The sequence below is a fragment of the Corvus hawaiiensis genome, chromosome 12, assembly GCF_020740725.1.
Source record: "Corvus hawaiiensis isolate bCorHaw1 chromosome 12, bCorHaw1.pri.cur, whole genome shotgun sequence".
NCBI classification, from domain to species: Eukaryota; Metazoa; Chordata; class Aves; order Passeriformes; family Corvidae; genus Corvus; species Corvus hawaiiensis.
In genome coordinates, this window is record NC_063224.1 from 9344468 (window position 1) to 9354925 (window position 10458).

Here is a 10458-nt window from a genome sequence, read left to right on the forward strand (position 1 = left end):
ATTAGTAATATGGATTTTATTTCCCCACTGTACTTATGACAGGATAAATTTAGACCTGTCATTTAATGCCTCTCATGAGGGACTGTCCATGTGGGTAAGGTTTGCTTCCAAACTAAACATTGCCTCTGAAACAGGTCTTCTCTTATGCTGGTAGAAGTGTGTTCACAAAACATTCATCCCTTCTGGGCTAGAAAGTTAAAACTGTATTACTATATTGGTAACAGAATTTATGACAGCGTAATAAATAATTTCAGCAGTACAGAAAAGTTTTACTAAAAATTACAAAGTGTTTTTCTGGCATTGCTCAGGCCCTTTTTTATTGTACACAGAAAGTAAAAACAGTCAAACAAGACAGCAGCATAGAAGAGAGTGAGAGTGTAAGTTAATTCCTTTTCTGACTTTGTCTCAGGCAAATCAACTCCCTAACTCCAGAATGTGATTTCCAGTATGAAGGTGGCATAGTGCTAGTCTTTCAGGCAGCAGAGGTTGTCTCCAAAACCTTATTAAGTGAGGTACTCAGGTGTGATCTTGACAAGCCTTATGATTAAATACAACCAGGAGAGGCAAAGAAATTTGAAACTGTCCAGAATCCAGAAGTCTTCAGCAGTGAACTGGTAACTAATATAGTTTTTCTCTCATTAAGTGAAGCTACAGATATCTTTTGCTAAGAAGAACAAGTAGTGAAATCCAAGAAAGCTGCAGAGGAAACCAGTGAGCTACACCTTATCTTCCCTTCTTGTTACCAGGATAAACTCTGTAGTCTGGGTTCAAACCAATCATTATCCCATGAACATTAAGGAATGTCATTGTTAGGTGAACACACCGCCTATGTTAACTTACTCTGCTTGAAATAATATGTAAACTGGCTTCAGAAGAATAAAACTATTCACCAGAATGTGATTGGAAGGGTATTTTAAGAGCAGACAAAATCTACTTACATTACTTACTACTTACTTCTAGCTAGGCTAGAAGGGGCTAGCTACTACTTAGATGCTATTAACTAAAAGGAATCTCAATTAATTCTCTCCAAAAAAAAAAAAAAAAAAAGAAAAAGAAAAAAGAGAAAAGAAAAAGAAAAAGAAAAAGAAAAAGAAAGTTAAGCCTCACAAGATTCCAAGATTTTATGCTTTAAATAATCTCAGTTACCAAAGAGAATTCCTGCTAATACATCAGTTGGAATTTCCACCAATATAGTTAAGGAAGTGTGAACTGAATAAAAATTAATTTTTACATTAGGCTAATAAAATCTTTCTATCCTGGCAGATACAGAGGTTTTAGTTTCATCATAGTTTTTACACTGTATTATAATTAAATAGATTAACATTTTATCAAAACTGTGTGAGCAAGTCACACTTCCAGTTGGCAAGAAATGCTCATTGCAACATCCTAAACTAATAGGAACATCACTGTGCAGAGTTTACTATTCTTTCTCATACTTTTTAAAACAAGGCATGCTGTTTCATTTACCTATAATGTGCTCGATAAGAAGCTAAATTAACTGACTTTTCATATTCTGTAAAAATGGCTGTGTTGTGGCACAGATATAAAGACTGTGTATAGGTAAGTTCTGAATGGAGAAATCTGAAGCTGGGCCTTGCAGTGTTGTCAGAAGTAGCTCTTCAGAGGCAGATTATGAAATTAAAGCTGTAATCTCTGCCTGACATAGAGTTAATATGCAGCCATTCCAGGACTGAAGCTGTTTACTCGTTCTTCCATCTGTCAGGATTTTTCCTAGCTCCTATGGGAAGGAAATACATTCATTTGAAACTGAGATTGAAGGGAGGAAAACTTTCTTTGTGGCTGTGTTATGGAAGCCTTTTGAAGAACTGTAGGTAGCTGCTGGCAGACCACCAGGTGAAGGAATGAATGGGCATAACAGACGTATTTATTGACAACAGCTAAACAAACTAAAATCCTTTTTCTCCTCTTTGGTGTGACATTTGAAACTTGTTTGTGCAGGAAAAAATAGTGAGAGAAGTAAGAGTCAAAAGCATTAAGACATGAGGAGAATGAGACCTGAATGAAACCAACATGGGGTTTTTTGTTTCTTTATTTATTTTAGTACTGGGCTTAGCTGAGTAAAGTTTAGTGTGTAAAATCTGCAAGGTTAATGTATAAGCTAGACTTGAAGGACCTTGCCATAGGGAAATAATGAAAGCAAGCATCGTATCAGCTGGCAGAGATGAACATCACATATTTGCTGTAAGTTACTGGTGAGGACTGTCTTGTAAAGTCCAAAGAGTGAACCTAAGAAAGGACAATTATTCTGTGCTGACCTAGTGATCTGGTAAGGCAGGGTTCTGTACCTATACATTGATTCTTCTGTGTTCCATAGCCTTTTATTGCTGGACTAATGCAATTAGATATATGCAGCAGCAGCCTGTGTGCTGTGCATCAGAGAAACTTTCAGCAAATGTGCCTATGTTCAATAAAGATTTAGCTGTGCCTGTACTTTTTCACCTTATGTCTCTTGGATACATTATGTTTTGCTTTTGAAGACATAAAGAGGAGAATACTGGGCTAAAGCTGAGGTTCTGAGAAATTATCAGGAACTTCATTTTTAAAAAGTTGCAAATATCTACCTCTGTCACTCATGTTATTTCAAAGTTAATACTTTAACAAGAAAGGTGCAATATCAAGTTCAGGCCTTCTCACAGGGAATAAAAATCCTTTTATATTGAATATATTCCCATCTGTTTACAGCAAAAACCATTGGAATTAGGTTTGCCAGGCTGTGGTAGTCAGCTTCTTGTGCTTCATTTCATTGTACATTGTTCTTTCAAAGGAATGTTTATCACATAGCTGATACCCTGGAAGTAACTAGAGTAATTCACATAATTGTACCTTATCAGGATGAGCTTTTTTCAGTAATTTTTCTACCTTTGCTGTGGGAGTAAGAAAAGTTCCCCCAGGACTAGAATCTATGAAGGGCTGTTTTTAGACTATAGAGTCATCTTTACCTGCACTGTCTTGCCATGTTTGCAGAGTAACAGCAGCTTAAAGCTCTATCATGAAAAAAGAGTGGTATGTGCATCCTCTGGGACTAGCAAGGATCCCCATCTCCAGCCTGTGCCAGCAAAGCCTCTATCCACCTGCTCAGGAATTCATTATGTGTGCTGATTGTCAGGGTCTCTTCCTCCCTTTCTCTCTCAAAGAGGCACTAAGGGATTCCAAGAGGGATTTTATCCTTCCTTCCTTTCACTCATGGGACAAGAGAACACCGACTGCTCTCTATCCTCTGAATAGATCTATTAACATATACCAGTTCACAAAGGAATAATAAACTTTACAAGATTCTTATCTTTCTTCATTTTTCCCTGCCAATTCCTTAGCTTGGATAAGAGACTCCTGCCCATGCTGTATTTTCTAGACTCTCCCTGCCTTTTCTTTCTGCTGGTAGGGTGATCAATGGAGTTCAGCTTCGAGCTCAATGAAGGACTCCTAGAGGAAAAGCTGTAAATCTTTGATCTCTCATCTGTATGGCAGTACTGATTTCACAGAAGTAACTGTGATGAAGGAGTCAGGAACTGAGTGTTTTTTCTTCTGGTCTGTGATATTTGAATTGTTTCAGGGCACACTTATTATTCTGATGTATTTTCACTTGTCATTTCTCACCGAGACAGAAATTCTCATTGTTTTTAACGACAGACAGATATGCTTAGCAATACGGGAAGGGTGGAGTAGCCTGTACAGAAAGCTACAGCCCCTCAGCAGATAGCTGCTTACTTTTCTTAGATAATATTATCTCTTCCCAGAAAGGATTAAACTCTGCTTTTTCTCCAGCCAGTAATTCCCCAGTAAAGAAAGAAAACAAAGTTGCACAGCTTCCTGATCATGAATTTTTCTGCTAGCCTCTTTGCAGTTACTACAGAAATCTATGGATTTTTACCCTTTTTTTCCAGCATGACTGTACCAATGTTTGGAGTAAGTAGAGGGAATAAAGTGACCACTTAACTCTTGTTTTCGCAGAGAAAAGATTGAAGCAAGACATCCTGCTTAAAAGTGAAAATCTTCTACTGTACTTGAAGCACAGTATAGGTGGGAAAGAGCTAAAAAATCACCAAAACCCTATGTTGAAGCAGAACTGGTAATCAATGTTACCTCATCTAGAAATAGTCAAGAGGGACAGATGGAATCCAGTTATTATCTCTATTTTACTTGAGTCAGTTTTAAAATATATTAAAGCTTGTGTACTTTTGAGTGGCAGATATGGCTTGTCACTTTAAAGGGTATTTTTACTGTTGTTAATACTGAAATAGATTGTACTTGAATAACAGTAGTTAACAGAAATCTTAAGTTCCTCAGAGAAAATACTTGTCTTGCCTTTATTATCTCAGCTTTCAGATTTAAGCAGCTGTATGTGGTTAAACTTTGAAATTATGTAACAGTAATAGAATGCTTTTCGAGTTGATGCCTTTCAGAAGACAAGGGAGTGGGGGTGGGGGGTGTGATTGTACAGTAAAACCATGTTAAACTTTTTCTCTAACTGTATTCCTTGAGACAGCAATCAGCTACCCAGAACAGAACCCAGAATATGCTCTCTGCAGTTTGCTCTGAACTCATAGTGCATCTTGTGGGTTTTTTCCCATAAGACACTGATATGGCTAAGCATTGACGTAATTTGTATTTAAATCAGAATTTCTCAGCTTATGTTGTTTAATTGTAACCTGTTCCCTGGTAACATATTTCTGGAGTAAACATCCTCTTACTATCTGAAGAATATGCATTTTTAGTTATCTCAAAACTGAACAGAATTGTCAAATCGTGCTCTTATTCTGTAGTTGAGCTGTGTCTTAGGTCACGCACAACTTTCCAAAGTGCAAGTTTCAACAGATGCTGTGCGAATGTTAACAAAGAGCATCTTTAAAAATCATTTCCCATACTTTTAGGATGCCAGTTTAATGTTTTTCTGCTTTTTATTTGTGATGCTGAAGTTTTAATACAATTCCAAAGCAAAGATAGCAAACCATGTCACCAGAGCAACTCTCTACTGCAAATGTAGCAAGAATAATCCTTTTATGCTGGCATAAAGCTAAATGGACAGGCAGAGGATAAACTTCTTGGGAGTGGAATATTGGTTGTGTATAGATGACTCTTATAATTTCTGAGATATCTTGGTTCCAAATTTAAAGAAGACTGTATAACTACTTTAAATGGAAACTAATGGAAATTTTGTTTGTTTCAGGAATTTTCAATAATTTGGTCCTGTGTGTTTCATGTGGAGTACCTCAGATGTCTGTATTTGCAAATTTTGTCAAGTTGCATTTTTTGAGGACAAGTAGCAAGAAATCTAAAGAAACCGCAAGTGTAATTTTTTGATAGCAGCCTCAGACACATCTCAAAAAAAGCAAAAAAAGAAATCTGAAAAGTAACAGAAAAAATTGTTTCATGCAGCTCTTGCAAACAGGTGCTAGTCCAGGTCCATCATCTCTGCTCTGTAAAACAGCAGGTGAGTGAAGGATGCAAACTAGCAAGTATTAGGCCAGAGAGAATAATCATCACAGACAGAGGAGCGGGCATGCTGCCCAGGCACTTATTCCCATTGAGGAGACTGGGGTCAGCTCACACAGAGTGAGCTTTCTGTTCTTTAAATATACTTGTTAAACCTCAAACTTGTAGCACAAGATTCAAGACTGAGAGATTTCTCAGTCTCCCTCACCTTCACTGAGATTTTCTATGATTATGAAATTGCTTGCTCCTGCTTTGACTCAAGAGCATGTTTGCTGGTCACTCCTTTAAGGTATGACAGCCTTCTGCCTCCTTTTAGAGTAAAAGCTGACTGGCTCTGACAGTACAGCCCTCAAAGGGCAGTATGTGCATGATCAAGTCAGGAATCCCCAAAATCTGGTGACTTTCCAGTGGATAAGTACAAATCTATGTGCAGGGCTTGCCTTCTGTCCCATAATTTTCCCTTCTTGCCCCCATCCCAAGCACTAGAAACAAAGCTGAGTAGAACTTGCTCAAGCAGGAAAAGCTTCTATTCATTGCAATTCTACATAAATACTGTCTCCAAGCTGCCCATTTCTCAGAAACTACTTGTTCAAGACAAAATAAAATGGAAGTATTTCTGCAAATCTTGTCAGCATCATGTTGTCAGCTCAAATCATGATTGCCCCTTTTTACAACAATGTCACAATTCAACCACAGCATAACATTTTCCCAGATTTTAGAGTGACTTTGACCTACGAGATATAAAATTACATGATTATAGCAATAATGCCTGGAGTGCAGCTACAATTTTCTTCTGTTTTGGAGTGTTGTGGAGAACTTAAAGCAAATGCTTAAACACTACAGTCAAATATTTGTAAGTTAGAAACTATACCTTCAAAAATTACTGAAAATATTACTTGCTACTTGAAGCAAATCCCTGGGATTGCTCCTTTTTAGTTAGCAGGCCCTTTCTTGTAAAATGAAGAAGTTCAGTAATTGCTTACTGCAGTGTGCATTTAAATGCCTTTTTTAAAGAGTAGACTTGGGAGCATCATGTAACAATTTACAGGCATTTATGGGGACAACTAAAATCTAGTTATGTTTAATGCCAAGAATTGCTAGAATTCAAGCAGAAAATTGGCACTATATGATACATAAAAATATTTTTTCTCTTTTTAGAATTGTAGAAAATACATAAGCCATCTCAGCCAAAATCCAGGGAACACTATTAAAAGGTGTTTTGGTAATAGAGTACTTTGCTTCTCCATGCCACATAAAGGTACGTGTCCTGTCATTCTCCCTCATACAGATAGCAGTTAAAAAGTCTCTGCCTTTCTCTAGTCCATGTTGATTATTAACTATAGCATTTTTGTACAGATTGCACTTACAAGGATATTTTTAATCCTTAAAAAACCCCTACCCTTACTGTATTGCTGTATGGTGTGATCATAACAGTAGTTCTAACATTAAAAATATATCCAGGTCAGGTTTTTGTGCAAACTTTTTTGAAAAACAGACTTTTACTTAAGTGTAATGGAAACATTTCCATGACTTCAGCAGTCTCCTGTGGAAGTTAAAATAAACATTTCCACAAAGAAATTGCAACTTGAAATTTAATTTACTGTGCTGAATGCATGATAACTGGACACAGAAAGTTGTAGTGGATCCTACATCAGTAAAGTATTGATTGTTTATTGCCCAAGCTGACATACAAGTAATTAGCATAAATATTCTATTTGCAATAGCCTTTAGCATAAACAATGTTGGGGAATACAAGAGTCCTTTTTAATATATTTTGGGAAGCCCAGATGGTTGGCTCTATTTAAAGCATGTTGCACTGGCTTCATTAGGACAAAGCAGCTTTGTCTTTGTCCTAACTGACCAGGTAGAAATATGAATGTGGCAGCAAGCACAGAGTCTCCGTTTATGAATTATGGCAATGTAGGGGAGTGGTCAGAGCATGCTGCTTAGCTTTTCTCATATTTTAGTGGCTTCTTGAGGGCTGTTGCAGGCAGCAGCAACTGCAAATATAGAGCTGAAATGTCTACAATGTCCTTCTGTTATTAAGCCTCTTATTCCTACCCAAAAATGAGAACCTATTTTAAGGTTTAATAGTGTCCTTTTAAATTAGAAGCAAACTGCTACAGTGAGATATTCAGACTGGGTTAGGCAGAGTATGCTATGGTTACCATCACTAAACAGAGCTGGATCTGTTAAGATCAAAATGGTTGACTTGTCACTCTGTAGTAATTGTTCCCTTTGGAAAAAATTCAATAGCATCGCTTAAATCACACATAGCTGATCACGTGCTCTGAGGCTTCGATGGTGCTTAGACTAAAAGGCAGAGGTAGGGAGGAGCTGTGTCAGGAAATCTAATTCTGCTGGTGTGAGGGGAAGCTTGCCTTGCACACAGTCATGAGCACAAATTGATTTTTAATTTTACAGTAAAGCACTATAGTAATTATTAACTCAATTGATCCCTAAAAGGCTACTGTTAAGAGCCAGATGTTGTGCCTCTGCATGTCCAAGGTGCCTATCGGAAGGAGAGCTTTTGGATGTGAGATGACTGTCAGACAGTATTCAATCTATTCAACTTCTTTTTATTACAGTAAAGCACAAAATCTGTTAATCTGCAGCCTCTGTAAGAAAAAATGAATGCATGCTATCTTGGAAACGAATCACATACCTGAACCCTGATCATTAGTACAAAAAGATAAAAAAAGAAAGCCAAGTCAATGAAAATGAGAAATACTATGTTTCTGTCCAGACTGGAGAACCTTTAATATTATGAGAATTTATTTGAGTCCCATAATTTTGCCTTTAAACACTTACCTTACTGCTCCCTGCAATTGTTTTTCTGGCTCTTTTCTTCTGATTTAATGATATAGTAACATGAGGAGCAGGAGAAGCTCAATACACAAAGAAATTCTAGATACAGGGCAGAAGTAAGTTAAGGCAAAGTGCTAAGAGTATGCTAATTAGACAGCATTTGATTTTCTAAAGGAAGCAATTTTTTAATCTTAGTTTGGTTCTTCAGTTTCTTTTGAAAATCAGCATAGAAACTGTACAAGTTCCTGGTCTGACCACATGCAGTCCCCTGGGTTAAACTTTTCTCACCATCTACATCTGAGAAAAGTGCCGAGTTTTTGTTTTACCGGGCTCCCCCTTCCCATGCCACACTGAGAAGTGTAAGTTAACCTGTATTGCTAACAACACAAAAAGGGTACAGCTGCATCCTACTCAATTTAGGGTGAAACAGTCTTTTGATAGCACAGGAATACTCGCTGATCCTGTGACAGAAGGTACTACACACACAAGCAGTGAAGAGCACTTGCTGCTTGATTATGCATGGTTAATATGCTTGCTCAATTCCCTATTCATCACCCAGCACTAAGAGGAAGCCTGAAGCATCAGGCATAACAGCACAATGCTTGGCTGTAAATGACTTCATGTAGGATGCAACTTGTCATTTGGCCTTAAACACAGCGGAATTTTTTCCTCTCTTTTTCTGACACTTTGTCACAGAGACACTGTAGCTGCTACTCTGACCTTCTGCTGCTGGTCCTAGCTCTTCAGTGGGGCTGGTGATCCACACAGAAAGAAGTAAGAAATTATTGCAGTGCAAAATCTATACAAGCATTACAGTTAAGAAAGGTACTCAAGGAAACCATTTTGCAGTCTTGACTATAGCACTATCTTACCTGTATGGCAAACACATCTTTTCCCCTGCTGAACCATGAGAATAGGAATGTGATTCTATGAGCGAATTAATATACGTAGGGGTTTTTTTCCCCTACATCTAAGTAAGCACAGATATTTGCAGTTAACCAGCCATCCCGCTCTTCCCTTCCCCACTCCCCGGAAGCTAAAACAACGAAACTACTCAAAAAGCATCTGGACCGCACCGCACCGCTTTGTTCCCCGTGATCCGCCTCGCGGAGCTCGCTCCCTGCACACAACTCGCGCCTCCGGCTCGGCTCGGCAAGAGCCCCTCGAGCCGGCGGCTGCGAGCGGAGGGCGGGCGAGGATGCAATGCGGATGGGCGGGAAGGGAAAGGCTTTACCTGCCGCCTTCCCCCACGGAGCCAGGGGCGCCTGGAGCTGCTGCATCCACGCCGGGGCGCGGCGGGCGGGCGGGCGCTCAGAACGCCTGACGGAGGCGGCTGAGCGCCGGGGCCATGGCCGCGCCGGGGAGCGGTGGGAAGAGAACGCCGCCGGAGCCTCCGTAAGCCGCGGGGAGACTCAGCACCTGGGCGCTGAACAGCTCCACGGAGCGCCACGGGCGGGGCCGGCGCCGCGCTCCCGCCCCTGGGCGCGGGGGGGCCGCGCTCCGCCCGCCGCCCGCCGCGCTGCGGCCGCCCCGCCCCGCCCCGCCCCGCTGCGCTCCGCGGGGGTCCCGGCCCGGGCGGCGCCCGAGAGGAACGGGCGGCAGTGGCCGCGCTTCCCAGCCGCCCCGCGGAGAGGCGGTGGCTTCGCTCCGGGGACAGCCGGGAGGTGTAGTCCCGGCGCTTGTGGAGCGAGCAGAGCGCCGGCTCGCTTGGGCGGTGCCGGGAGCCGTGCGAGGGCTGATCGCGGTAGCCGCAGCGCCGCTGCCCGGCCGTGAGCCCCCCCGGGAGAGGGCATGGAACCACCGCCCCCCGAGCGGGGAGCTCCGCCCGCCCGGAGTCCCGCGGGGCCGCGGCTGCCCCGCACCGGGGTGTTGGCACTGCGGCGATACGCTTGGTGTAGAGACTTTCCAAAATGTTTGATTCTGTCCTTTTTGGGGTTTTTTGGTGGGGGGAGAAAAAACTTCTTTTTATTACAGTAAAGCACAAAATCTGCTACTCTGCAGCCTATATAAGACAAATTGAATGTATGCTATCTTGAAAATGAATTGCATATCTGAACCTTAAGCATTAGTTTAAAAAAAAGAAAAGTAAAGAAGAAAAGCCAAGTCGCTGAATATAAGAAGTACTGTATTTCTATTCAGACTGGAGAGCCTCTAAGAACAGGGGAACTGATGTACATCACATCAACTTGATTTTAAACA

General features: G+C 40.7%; 1 protein-coding gene across 2 annotated transcripts in view; it reads right to left on the reverse strand.

Annotated features, from left to right (window-relative positions):
- SMPD3 (sphingomyelin phosphodiesterase 3) overlaps positions 1-9724 on the reverse strand; it is a 104978-nt gene extending 95254 nt beyond the window's left edge. For both annotated transcript variants that reach the window (XM_048316308.1, XM_048316309.1), the window contains exon 1: positions 9494-9724. The gene's annotated coding sequence lies outside the window, so the exon portion shown is untranslated. The remainder of the gene's footprint in view (positions 1-9493) is intronic.
- Positions 9725-10458: the final 734 nt, after the last annotated feature.